We start from the raw sequence: 14,098 nt of genomic DNA, 5'->3' as shown, positions 1-14,098 counted from the left end.
ATATATATATACACACACACACACACACACATACACATTACAAAGGAGCTCTGGTAGCATAGTGGTTACGAATCGGGTTGCGAGCCACAAGGTCAGCAGTTTGAAACTACCAGCAGTTCCACGGGAGAAAGATGAGGCGGTCTGCTCCCATAAAGATTTACAGTCTCGGAAACCCTGTGTAGGGTCGCACGGCACATAATAACAACAACATACACTAGTTACTTAAGTCATTATATACACAAGAGGGCTTCAAAAATTTGGTGGGATTCTACAAAGTTTTTGAACCTCTCTTGTCTATGTCTTAAGTGAACAACCTTCACTCCCATTGTTTCCTTTAAGGTCTTTGTAAAATTGGCTGATCGGAACATCTGCTGTGCTTTGCTGCTAGTGTTTGCAGGATGGGAGATGGGAGAAGGAAGGCAATGCAGTCAGTTTGGAGACTGGGGAGCGCTTGTGAGCTTTCCTACTGAGGTGCTTCAGCTGACCACCTGCTGCCTGGGTGCCGCCAACGGGAAATGGAATGAGTAATTTGGATACAAATGGAAGAACACCAGCCTCATTTCCATCCCAGGGAGAATTTGAACCCCCAGAAGGGATGTCTGTTAACTTCATGATCACTGAAAACCCATATTTGGGACTAAGACTCTTTTTATAAGATGCTTTCATGAGCCTGGAGTAATTCGTGGAGATTGATTTGTAAACCATTCTGAATCAATTAAGGCTTTAATCAGCAGCGGAGCAAACTTCACATGGCTTGTGGACTAATTTTACCATCTCCCATCAATGTGAGCCTAAGCTGAAAAAAGAAAACTATTAAGAGGATGCAATTATCTGTCCTGATTACTGAATTAGAGGAGTTTGTGTTTATCTGTCCCCATGTAAAGGTGGGTGTCTTCTCTGGAAAACAAGCCCAGCAGCTGCAGCGTTTCATGAGCATCTACTGGGATGAAGGAGTCTTGGCGTCTGGAAAACTGGAGACATTCAGTGTTCAGTGAGCCCGCATCAAACCACGGCTCTTGGATGTTATTTGGTATAAACATTTCTGAGAGTGGGCTTTGAAAGAGCTCTTTGCCCACAGTGGTAGTCTGTTGCTTGTACTAACATCTCATTTAAATAAGGACACCCACAGATGCATCTACTTGCGCAATGATGGGGAAATTGGTTTCCTTTATTTAGACCCTGCTCTTAGCTCTGAGGCACTTGGGAAACTTTTGGCAATCTTAGGTTCCAAACCGATTCCGTCAGAATGTCTGGGAGAGGGAGGCAGGCGCCGGAACTCCTTATAGTTCCCCAGATACAGACAGACCTTGAAGATACTGAGGTTTGGTTCCAGCCCACCACAAGAAAGCTAAGATTGCTATCAAGCAAGTCATAATGGCTTTGTTGGTGTCCCAGTTCATAGAAAAGTGATGTTTACACTACACTGTTGTCTATGAAATGTGCAAAAGTATACGATGAAATGTGTGAAATATTGGGAGAATGACTAAAATATTGAAAGATGTCTTCCATAGATTTGCTCCATGTGGGGTTGACACAACCTTCAATTAAAGACCTACCTTGCATTCTGTTGAGCAGCCAAGGTTGAGAATGCCTGATTTAGATAGCATGTCTCAACTGGGACACCTTCATCTGTGGTAGTATGTTGTTGTTGCTGTTGTTAAATGGTGTTGAGCCAGTTCCTACTTATATTGACGTTATCTATATAGGGTTTCCGGGAAGCAGCTGGTGAGCTTGAACTGCTGACATTGCAGTTCAAACTGACCTTGCAGTCCAGCACATTAACCACAGCGACATACCAGGACTTGGTCTCATACATTGGACATGATATAAGGAGGAACCAGTCCCTGGAGAAGGACATAATGTTTGGTAAAGTGGAGACTCCGCGAAAAAGAGGATGACCTCCAATGAAATGGATTGGCAAAATGGCAGCAGCAATGGGCTCCAGCATACCAGCAATTGTGAGAATGCCTCAGGATGGGGCAGTGTTTTATTCAGTTTTGTGTAGGGTCGCTGTGAGTTGGTACCAACTCAATTGGCACCTAACAACAACAATTTATTGGTCCAGTTGTGAGGATTCATGTTTTCTCTACATTGAGGTGCAACCCATACTGAAGACTGTGGTCTCTGATCTTCACCAGTATTTTAAGTCTTCTTCACTTTCAGTAAGCAAGGTTGTATCATCTGCATATTGCAGGTTGTTAATGAGTTTCCCACCAATTTTGATGCCATGTCCTCCTTCATATAATAACCCAGCTTCTTGGATTATTTGTTCAGTATACAGATTGAATAAATATGGTGAAAGAATATAACCCTGGTACACACCTTTCCTGATTTTAAACCATTCAGTACCCCCTTATTCTGTTTGAATGACTGCCTCTTGGTTTATGTACAGGTTTCTCATGAGCAAAATCAAGTGTTCTGGACTACCTGTTCTTTGCAATATTATTCATAGCTTGTCATGATCCATACACTGGAAAGCCTTTGTATAGTCAATAAAGCACAGTAAACATCTTTCTGGAATTCTCGGCTTTCAGTCAAGATCCATCTGACGTCAGCAATAATATCCCTTGTTCCACGTCCTCATCTGAATTGGGCTTAGACTCCTGGTAGTTCTCTGTCAATGTACTCTTGCAGCCATTTTTAAATGATCTTTAGCAAAATTTTACTTGCATGTGATACTAATTATGTTTTCTGAATATTTCCATTTTCTGTTGGGTCACCTTTCTTGAAATGCGCACAAATATGGATCTCTTCCAATCAATTGGCCAGGAAGCTAACTGTCTTCCAATTTTCTTAGCATAGATAAGTGAATATCTCCACTGCTGTTATCAGTTTGTTGAAATATTTCAACTTGTATTCCATCAATTCCCAGAGCCTTGTTCTTTGCCAATGCCTTCAGTGTACCTTGGACTTCTTCCTTCAGTATTATTGGATCTTGATCATATGCATTAACTATTTCTTTTTGGTACAGTGACTGTATTCCTTTCATCTTCTTTGTATACTTTCTGCATCATTCAATATTTTATACACAGAATCCTTCAATATCTTAAGTCAAGGATTGAATTTTTTCTTCATTTCTTTCAGCTTGAGAAATGCTAAGGGTGTTCTTCCTTTTTGGTTTTCTAACTCCAGGTATTTGTACATTTTATTAGAATAGTTTACTTTGTCTTCTAGCTGCCCTTTGAAATTTTCTGTTCAGTTCTTTTACTGCCTCATTTCTTTCATTTGCTTTAGCATCTCTATGCTGGAGAGCAAGTTACAGAGTCTCTGACATCCAGTTTGGTCTTTTCCTTCTAGCTTGTCTTCTTAATGACATTTTGCTTTCTTCCTGTATGTCATCCCACAGATTTGTTTACTGTTCATTAATAAACAATCAATGATAACACTGCTATTGGGTAATGTCAGGCTACTTGGTTGTTTTTCCTTCCCATATCTAAGGATGACCAATGATTCCTCAGTTTGAAACATTTCATCTGAACGTTTGATACCACACAGCTGCAATTCTCCATTGTGGTAGCTAAATACTTTGGGATTAACATTCTACTAACCATCCAAATGAAAGCTCCTCTCCAGTTATGAAGTTGGGTTTTTTTTATGAGAAGTTTTATGCAATCTGTGAATTATGCTCATCTCTAGAAAGATATAATGGATCAGCAGTGATCTGCCAGAAAGTGATACTTATTTCTTCCATAAAGGGGGAGGGGGAGGCACACTAATTCAGTTAAAAAAACTACAAAAAGTTAAGAAATGATAGCTAAGAAATAAAACAAACTGTTATTTCTGAAGAAAGTTCTGATAACGCTATTTCAAAACTGAAAAATAACCTAGAGATTGAACATTACATTTTAGGTTTTACCATTTTTTTTAATAGCAATACAATTTTATATATCTTTGCAAACTCTTCTTTCTTAATGTGCTTGGGGAAAATAAGCTTTCCATTAAGGGTCCTTTTTCCCCCCTTCTCCTGTGTTAACCAACTTGTTTGCTTCAATGACTTTGAACCCCCTCTGAGATGTGAAATCTACTCTCAAGTCAAATCTGACTTCATATGAATCTGACATGACAATGTCATCAATGTACTATTTCTATCTTTGATAGAGAGTTGCTTTTCATCTGTTCTATGTCATGTGATACTGTAATATAAGCACTGGACTGATAATTGCAAGGATGGTGGTTCAAACCCGCCAGTTGCTGCTTGGAAATTCTATAAAGGATCGCTATTAGTCAGGACCAACTCAAAAGCACTTAACAGCAGCCATCTCTTGGGAAACAATGTTGATGTTCCCAGGAGTGTCAGGAATTCAAACATCATGACCCCTGCACCCACCACATCTACCCTCTCCAGTCCAGCTGATTCCCACTCACAGCAACTCTGTAGAACAGAGTGGAACTGCCCCATGGGCTTTCCTAGGTGGTCATCATACAAAAGCAGACTGCCACATCGTTCTCTCCAGAACTGATGTTGGGTTTGAATTGCCAGCCTTTTCTGAGCAGCTGAGCACTTGACCACGTTGCTACCAGGGCTCACTTAGGAGAATGGAGCAAGGAGGAAGGAGAGGACTTCATCAATTACAGAGATGAAACCCAAAGAATGGTCTACTCTTAACACACAGGGTTGCGATGAGTCAAATTGGCTTGACGGTAATGAGAATGGCTTCTGGTTGGTCTTCTTGTTGTTTGGTGCCCTCAAGTCAATTCGTACTCTTAGTGACCCTACATACAACAGAACAATACACTGTCTGGTCCTGTGCCATCCTCACAATCATTGCTGTATTTGAGCCCATTGTTGGTGCCATTGTGTCAATTCATCTTATTGAGGGTCTTCCTCTTTTTCACTGACCCTCTACTTTACCGAGCATGATGTCCTTCTCCAGGGACTAGTCCAAAGTATGTGAGGTGAAACCTTATACCTTCCTGGCTTCCAAGGAGCAAGTTGCTTGTGCTTCTTCCACGACAGATTTGTTCATACTTCTGGTAGTCCAGTCAGTATTTTTCACCAACACTGTAACTCAAATGCCTCAATTGTGTGGTTTTCCTTAGTCATTGTCCAACTTTCACGTGCATATAAAGTGATTGAAAGTACCATGGCTTGGGCCAGGCACACTGTAGTCCTCAAAGAAACATCTTTACTTTTTAACACTTTAATGAGATTTTTAAGGAGCCCTGGTGGTGCAGTGGGTTGCATGTTGGGCTTCTAACCTCAGGGTTAGCACTTCAAAGCCACTAGCCTCTCCACTGTAGAAAGATGAGGCTTCCTGCTCCTGTAAAGATTTACAGCCTTGGAAACCCTACACAAGGCCTCTGTGAGTCAGATCCACGTTGACGGCATGCAGCAGCAGCAAAGAGATCTTCTGTAGCAGATTTGCCCAATGCAATGTGTCGTTTCTTCCATGAATTTTTTGAAGGCCCCTGGGTATTAGAGGCAGGGCAGAAGCAGGCAGACAGTGAGCATCAATTTCCCAGGGTCCTGGAGACATCTCTGGAGGTGACAGGAGGTAGAGGAAATTTTCTGATAAGCCCCTTGGAGTGAATGGCAAGGCAGCCAAGAGACCAGCAGGGGCAGCCGTTTATGTTCGCCGCATTCTCCCAAAAGGAACCCGTGTGACACGGTGGAGTGCTTGTCTGTTAACCAGAAGGTTGGTGCTTGGAACCCACCAGTGGCTCCACAGGAGAAGGGCTCAGCCATCTGCTCCTGCAAAGACTTACAGCTTTGGAAACCCAGTGAGACCATTCTACTCAGTCTACATGGTTGCTTTGAGTCACAATTGACTTACTGGCACCCAACAGGCACAGTACTCTCCCTGAGAAGGTTAGATCAACACACCAAGGAGAGTAGTCTAGTTGGGAGGAGAGGTGAATGGCTCAGGAGGGCTGCAGACAGGCAGATGGTTCCACCTGCTGTTTTCTGCTCACTCTCCAAGTAACTTGAGAAAAGATGTCCCAACTTGTGCCATAGAGTAGAACTGCCCCACATGTTCTCTTGACTGCAATCTTTATGGTTGCAGGTTGCTGGGACTTTATCCCCTGGAGGCACTGTATGTGTTTGAACTGCTGTCCTTTCAGTTTGCAGCCAAACACATGCCTGTTCACCTCATCTCCCAAATAAACCACTAATTTTGCAGCACATGCCTGGAAAATCCAGTAAGATTAAACCATTTACTTTGCAAACTGTGGCTGACACGTCCAGTAAGATTAAATAAGAAACCATTTCATCCAAATAAAATCAAATTTAAAAATGAAAGTCACTGGTTATCCAGGGTTTCCCCTAACTAATAATTTGGATAACTACAAATAAAGAATTAGGATACATTATTGGACAAAGGGATCTTTTTTGTAAGTTCATTGTTTTTTTTTTTAAAAAAACTTTATATATGACCAAGTTACCCAAAAAAGCAAAAAACCTCTAGGGATATGTTAAAAACACACAGCCTTTTACAAACCTATGTTGTTGTTGTTGTTGTTGTTAAGTGCCATCAATTTGATTCCAATCCATAGCGACTCTGTATAGGGTTTCCAAGGAGCAGCTGGTGAGCTTGAACCTCTGATATTTCAGTTCAAATGGCTTTACAATCTAACGCATTAACCCACAGCACCACACCAGGACTCCTATAAGTTCCAAAATATATTGTCACATATAATCCCACCTCTCTAAAGAGAGGTGACCTGATAGAATGTGGACACCATCAAACAACACCATTAATAACTCATGCAAGTAAAATTTTGCTGAATTTAATTCAGACATGGCTATAGCAGTACATAACTACCTGCTAGAGGCTCGAGCTGGATTCAGAAGAGGATGTGGAACAAGGGGTATCATTGCTGATGTCAGATAGCTCTTGGCTGAAAGCGGAAAATATCAGAAAGATGTTTACTTGTGCTTTATAAATTATACAAAGGTTTTCAACTATGTGGATCATGACAAGTTATGGATAATATTGCAAAGAATGGGTATTCTGGAGCATTTAATTGTGCTCATGAAGAACCTATACATTAACCAAGAAGCAGTTGTTTGAACAGAACAGGGGAATCTGGCTTACAATTAGGAAAGGTGTAAATCAGGTTTGTATCCTTTCTCCATACTTATTCACCTGTATGCTGAGCAAATAATCTGAGAAGCTGGATTATATGAAGAAGAAAGTGACATCAGGATTGGAAGAAGACTCATTAACAACCTGCAATATGCAGATGATACAACCTTGCTTGCTGAAAGCAACGAGGACTTTAAATACTGATGAAGATCAAAGACCACAGCCTTCAGTATGGATTGCACCTCAATGTAAAGAAAACATGAATCCTCATAAGTGGACCAATAAATACATCATGATATATGGAGAAAAGATTGAAGTTGTAAAAGATTTCATTTTGCTCAGATCAATCATCAACACTCATGGAGGCAGCAATCAAGAAATCAAATGACTTACTTCATTAGGAAAATCTGCTTCACAAGACCTCTTTGAAGTGTTCAAGAGCAAAGATATCAGTTTGAGGACTAAGGTGTGCCTGATCCAAGACATGATATTTTCAATAGCCTCATATACTTGTGAAAATTGGACAGCGAATAAGGAAGACCATAGAAGAACTGAAGCATTTGAGTTATGGTGTTGGAGAAGAATATTGAAAGTTTCATGGACTGCCAGAAGAATAAACCGATCTGTGTTGGAAGACGTACAGCCAGAATGCTCCTTAGACACCAGATTGGTGAGACTTTGTCTCTCATACTTCAGACATATTATCAGGAGGGACCATCATGCTTGGTAAAGTAGAGTGTCATTGAAAAAGAGGAAGACCCCCAATGAGATGGATTAGCACAGTGGCAACAGCAGTGGGCTCAAGTATAACAATGACTGAGAGAATGATGTGGGAGTGGGCAGTGTGTCCTTCTGCTGTGCATAGAGTCGTTATGAGTCAGAACTGACTCAGAGGCACTTAATAAAAACTAGAACAAATAGATCTGTCCCCACTTTTTAGTTCTTGGGGGGAAAAGTGCCATGCAGTTGATTCCAAGAACTTGTCTCCACTTAGTCAGGAGGGGTATGTCTCATGAAAACTCTGATTATGAAATCCCACCAAGCAGACCCTTGATAAAATGAGATTCAAGCTGTCTGTATAGAAGAACGACACTCTGTTAAAGAAGAGCAGACGATGATGCCACCATATTCAGGTTGACATTATAAACCGAGTGACATCTAGTTAATGCATTTCCTATTAAAAACAACATAATTCACATTGCTCCTGGTATAGCTCTGTAGGATAAGTACTGGGCTGCTAACTACAAGGTTGGCAGTTCAAATCCATCAGCAGTTTATCAGAAACCTTAGACAGGGTCTCTGTGAATCGGGACTGACTCGAAGGCACTTAACAATAATAACATTAGATAAAATATAGAGGCGTCTTCACAACTAGATACTATAATACCTTCTTCCCCCCTTACCCTTTTCTTTCATCTGTCACATTCTTCCCCCAGAATTTGCAGATATTTTAATACGACAATTCCACCCTTAAAAAGATAGTCTTGTTTGCTTTCCATTCTCATTTCATTCTCAATGCTTTCCATTCTTTAGCATGAGGGACAATCTAGACTCCTGTTTGTCCAATTTCTTCATAACTAAGGGCACTTCTAAGGGCATGTCTGTTAGAGGTGGTCTAGTACTACCATTGTCTTCAACACAGAAAATGAACTGTTAGCCTCCTTTTGACTAGAACACACAGATTTGTGTTCATGACCCACTGTTTTTTAAAATAAGGGGTTTCTTCAGGCATCCTTGTTGGCTCTAGGGTGAGAAACATCTCATCTCCCTGTGTGCTCAGAGCTAGGCTCCCAAAGACCATGCTGTTATGGGCCCTCACACTGGCTCCAACTCATCACAACCCCATGCACAACAGAATGAAACACTACCTGGTCCTACATACCATCCTCACTATCACTGAAGCTTGAGCCCATTGTTGCAGGCACTGGGCCAATCCATCTCCTTGGGGATCTTCCTCTTTTTCACTGACCCTCCACTTTGCAAGCATGATGTCCTTCTCCAGGGACTAGCCCTGCCTGATAATATGTCTGAAGTATGTGAGATGAGATATCACCATCTCACTTCTAAGGAATGTTCTAGCTGTACTGCTTCCCACACAGATTTGCTCAGTCTTCTGACCATCCATGATATTCTGACTGTTCCCAACTCCATAACCCAGATGCATTGATTATTTCCTTACAAACAAGGAATTTGTATTTCAAAATCTAAATCCTACCTGATGTCGGAACAGGATTTCCCCGGCTGCCACCAGGACAGGACATAGGGATACCATGTAGCCCAGCAAATGGGGGGAGGGCAAAAGTGCATTTAAATTAAAAACCAACGTAGCCCATTGCCTGCAACCTTTAACAAATAGCATATTGGTCCCTTTGTTCCCATAGGGTACAAAAGGAAAATGCTGCTTAAATCATTTTACTTGAAAGAAATGCCACCCAATATTTATTGTTCCCTGAGTCTTACAACTAAAACTTGCAGATTTATTTTGGATCATCCATCTAAGTGTCCTGTAAGTGGTTTTTTGTGCTGTACTTGTGCCATTAAAAGTAAAAGTGATCCAAACAATAAAGGCATTTAAAAATGCATTATTCTTTAATACAAAGCTCCGGTCAGCACTCAGAAAAGTTTATGTAGAGCTATATAATACTTTGCTTTTAAGACTCTATAAAATATAATCTGGGGGCCAGAGTTTCCATGGGGTCTCTTTTTTTAGATATATTAAACTTCACTTTCATTCTATAAATTTATTCTGATATATTAAATAATTGCCACTTTTCATTACTACGATTGTGCTTTGCCCCTTTTAAACGGAGGCACCTGACCTCACGTGCCAATTTGCAGGGCCAGATGATGATCGCCAGGAATAAGGAAAGTGCTCAGAAAGTATGTAACGGTTACATTGAACAATTAGGATTTATAAGGTCTAATAATTTTTAAAATCCAGCTTATATCCTTTTCAGACACTCTGTGTAGCCTATTCCTTTCTCCACTCCTTGAAGGAAATCTTCAGAGGTGAAATGTGCTGTTTCCCTTTTTAAGCATATGAGATTTAAATTTTAAATTATTTAAATTTGCAGAAAAGTTGCAAAGTTAGTAAAGAGAGCTCCTTCGTCTGACTTCCGATAATGTGAACATTTTCCATAGCCATAATGCGTTTGTCAAAACCTAGAAATCAACGTGAAAGTAGCAAATCAACTACAGAGTCTATTCATATCTTAATCCATTTTCCACTACCGTCCTTTTTCTGTTACATTGGGTCAAAAATTGAGTTGTTTCTGCCAAAAACTATGTGCCAATTTGGCTGGACCATGATCCTCGGGAGTTTGGTCATTATGTAATGATATGTAATAATCCCCATGATGTGATCTGATGTGATCAGTTGTAAAAGGATTAGGGTGGGATGCAACCCCCTTACTCAGATCACAGCCCAGATCCTGATGTTAGTGAAGCTTCCCTAGGGTGTGGTCTGCATCTTACCAGAAATAGAAGAAAAAAGTAGGCAGAGAGAGAGGGGCATTCTACCATAAAGAAGGAAGAGGTGGGAGCACAGTGCATCCTTTAGACCCAGGGTTCCTGTTCTGGGAGCCTCCTAGTTCCAGGAGACTGTTGACAAGACACAAGAGATCCCCAAGCAACGTGTGGCTCAAGGATGTTGAAAGGAGACAAGGACCTTCCCCCAGAACAGACACAGGAGAATTGGCATCCTGAATTCACACTTCTGAATTGAGACTTCTAGCCTCCTAAACCACGAGATAATACATTTCTGTGTATTCAGAGCATCCTATTTGTATTTCTCTTGCAGCAATACTAGAGATTGAAACAGTATCCAATCCAGGATACTATATTTCATTTAGTTGTTTTATCTCCCTGTTGTTTGTGCCATCAAGTCAATTCCAACTCCTTCCAACTCCACTCCCTCCTGACCTAATGTGACAGAGTAGAACCACTGCCCCAAACTGTTTCCAGAGCAGATCAGGTCTTTCCTGCTGCCATTCAAATTTCCAACCTTTCATCTCTCAGACAAGCCCTTGACTACTGCACCTACAGGCTTCTCAATCTATGATAGTTTCAGTTTCTTCCTTGTCTGTCACAACATTGACACTTTGGAAGAACACTAGTCAAGCATTCTGTAGAGGTTGTTTTGATTGGTACTTTATTGAATCTGTAGATCAAACTGGAGATCATTTGACATCTTAACAACATTGATCTTCCAATCTATGAACACAACGTGTCTCTCTGTTTATTTAAATTGTCTTTGACTGCTTTCATCAGCATTTTGTAGCTTTTAGCATCTAGATCCTGCACATGTTTTGTCAGATTTATACCTAAGTATTTTTTTCCCTACAGCCTTCCTTATTCACTGTCCAATTTTCATATGCATGTGAAATGATTGGAAATACCATGGCTTAGGTCAGGAAGACCATAGAAGAATTGATTAATTTGATGAGTTGTAGTGTTGGAGAAGAATATTTAAAATACTATGGACTTCCCAAAGAACAAATTTGTCTTGAAAGACATATAGCCAGAAGGCTCCTTAGATGTGAGGATGGTGAGCCTTTAGCTCTTGTACTTTGGACATGTTGTCAGGAGGGACCAGTTTCTGGAGAAGGACATCATGGTTGGTAAGGTGTGGAGGGTGGGTCAGCGAAAAAGAGGAAGACCCTCAAAGAGCTGGACTGACACAGTGGCAACAGCAACAAGCTCAAATGTAGCAATGATTGCAGGGCTTGTACATGACCCGGCAGTGTTTAGTTATGTTGTGCATAGGGTTGCTATGATATGAAACTGACTTCATGGCACCAAACATTTCTTTATGTTTTCTCCTCTTTTTGCTGCTGCTATTTTAGTTGACACTGTTTGGTTGGTTGGTTGGTTGGTTTGGCTTTTCTCCTTTTCTTTCTTATGTTTATCATTCAAATTCCAATCATTGACCTTCATATATTGACCTTGTAGTCTTTGGTCTTGCTAAACTCATTAGATCTATTTTGGTTGTTAGGTGCCATGTCAAGTTGGTTCCCACTAATAGCTACCCTGTATAGGGTTTCCAAGGAGTGACTGGTGGTTTTGAACCACAGACCTTGCAATTAGCAGTCAAGTGCTTATCCTACAGTGCTTTGTTGTTGTTGTTGTTAAGTGTCGTCACGTCAGTTCCGACCCATAGTAACCCTGTATAGGGTTTCTGAGGAGTAGCTGGTGAGCTTGAGCTGCTGACCTTGCAGTTCAAATGGCTTTGCAGTCTGGTGCATTAACCCACAGCACTACTGGTGGTGGCTGTGTGCCGTGGAGTTGGTTCCGACTCATAGCGACCCTGTACAGGGTTTCCAAGGCTGTAAATCTTTATGGGAGCAGAATGCCTCATTTTTTCCCCATGAAACAGCTGGTAGTTTCGAACTGCTGACCTTGCAGTTCACAGCCTGATTCGTAACCACTACGCTCCCAGAGCTCCTTCACAGCACCACTTGTTATGTGCTGTGGAGTGGGTTCCGACTCATAGTGACCCTGCACAGGGTTTCCGAGGCTGTAAATCTTTACGGGAGAAGAAAACCTCATCTTTCTCCCATGGAACACCTGGTAGTTTTGAACTGCTGACCCTGAGGTTCTCAGCCCAATTCGTAACCATTACACTACCAGAGCTCCTTTCACAGCACCACTAGGACCTCTTAAATAGATTATTTGAGGATTTCTACACAGACAATCATTTTGCCTGAATAGAAATGGTTCTGTTTCCTTCTGATCTGTATGTCTTTGTTTCCTTTCCTGCCTCATTGCTCTGGTTAAGGCTTCTATATGGCATTGAACAGGAGTGATGGAAGAAGGGATCCTTTCTCTGTTCCTTTGTTCCTGGTCTTGGTGGTGTCATGCCGTGGAGTCGGTTCTGACTCATAGCAACCCTGTACAGGGTCTCCGAGGCTATAAATCTTTATAGGAGCAGAAAGCCTCATCTTTCTCCTGCGGAACGGCTGGTAGTTTCAAACTGCTGACCTTGAGGTTCGCAGACCGATTTGTAACCAACTATGCTGCCAGAGCTCCTTGTTCCTGGTCTTAGGGGATACATATTCAATCTCCATCATTAAAGATGATATTAGAGGTTTGGTTTTATGTTGCTGTCCTATGCTAGGTTCAAGAAGTTCTCTTCCACTACTTACTTGTCGGAGAGTACTGATGTGGTCCTGTAGGATGAGAACTGGACTGCTTACCACAAAAGTTTATCGGTTCAAACTCACCAGATTATCTTCGGGAACCCTGTATAGGGTCACTGTGAGTCAGAACCAGCTGGAAGGCACTTAACAACAACAACATCTTGTTTGTTGAGAGTTTGCTTGTTTGTTAATTTCAGTTATGGATATATGTTGAATTTGTCAAATTACGTTTCTGTGCCTATTGAGGGGGGGAATCATATGATTGTTTTTGTTTTCTCATTTAGTCTGTTAATATGATTAATATGAATTGCACAGTCTGGTTTCTGATATTTGCGTCAGTCTTGCTATTGTGTTACGAGCCCCGCCTTCTCATGATTTATTACTCTTTTATATGTTGTTGAGGAGCAGCTAGTGGGTTGGAACTGCCAACCTTGCAGTTCAAGCTGACCTTGTGGCCCAGTGCATTATCCTGCAGTGCTACACCAGGACTCCACTCTTTTATATAATTTTATACAATTTTGAATTCAGTTTGTTAATATTATACTGAAGAATTCTTGTGCCTACATCCAGGAGGAGTCTTGGGCTAGTAGTTTCCTCTTCTTGTAAATGACTTTGTGTGGACTTGGTGTTACAGCATCAATGAGTCAGGACCTAACCCCTCCTCTTGTATTTTGCAGTAGAGATTATGGAAAATCCCACCAGTGATATTACTTGAGGCAGGAGTTTGCGTTTATCATGGTTTAAACTACAAATACGAGTTTGGAAATAAATATGAGATTCAGTTTCTTTGTTTCTCCTTGAATGAGCTTTGACAATGTTTTGTTGTTGTTGTTATTCATTAAAGGAATTCGTTTCCATGTTGTCAGATATTACGGTTGTAGAATTGTCTGTCGTATTTCTTTATTATCTCTTTCATGTGTTGTTGTTGTTGTT

At 41.0% G+C, this 14,098-nt stretch overlaps 1 protein-coding gene across 1 annotated transcript in view; it reads left to right on the top strand.

Annotated features, from left to right (window-relative positions):
• The window catches only part of SDK1 (sidekick cell adhesion molecule 1), a 774,959-nt gene that overhangs the window by 296,555 nt on the left and 464,306 nt on the right, over positions 1 to 14,098 (top strand). The gene's annotated exons all lie outside the window — the stretch shown is intronic.

This window comes from Chrysochloris asiatica, unplaced genomic scaffold, assembly GCF_000296735.1.
Source record: "Chrysochloris asiatica unplaced genomic scaffold, ChrAsi1.0 scaffold00034, whole genome shotgun sequence".
In the NCBI taxonomy this organism is placed as follows: domain Eukaryota; kingdom Metazoa; phylum Chordata; class Mammalia; order Afrosoricida; family Chrysochloridae; genus Chrysochloris; species Chrysochloris asiatica.
This window is presented reverse-complemented; position numbering and strand designations above follow the sequence as displayed.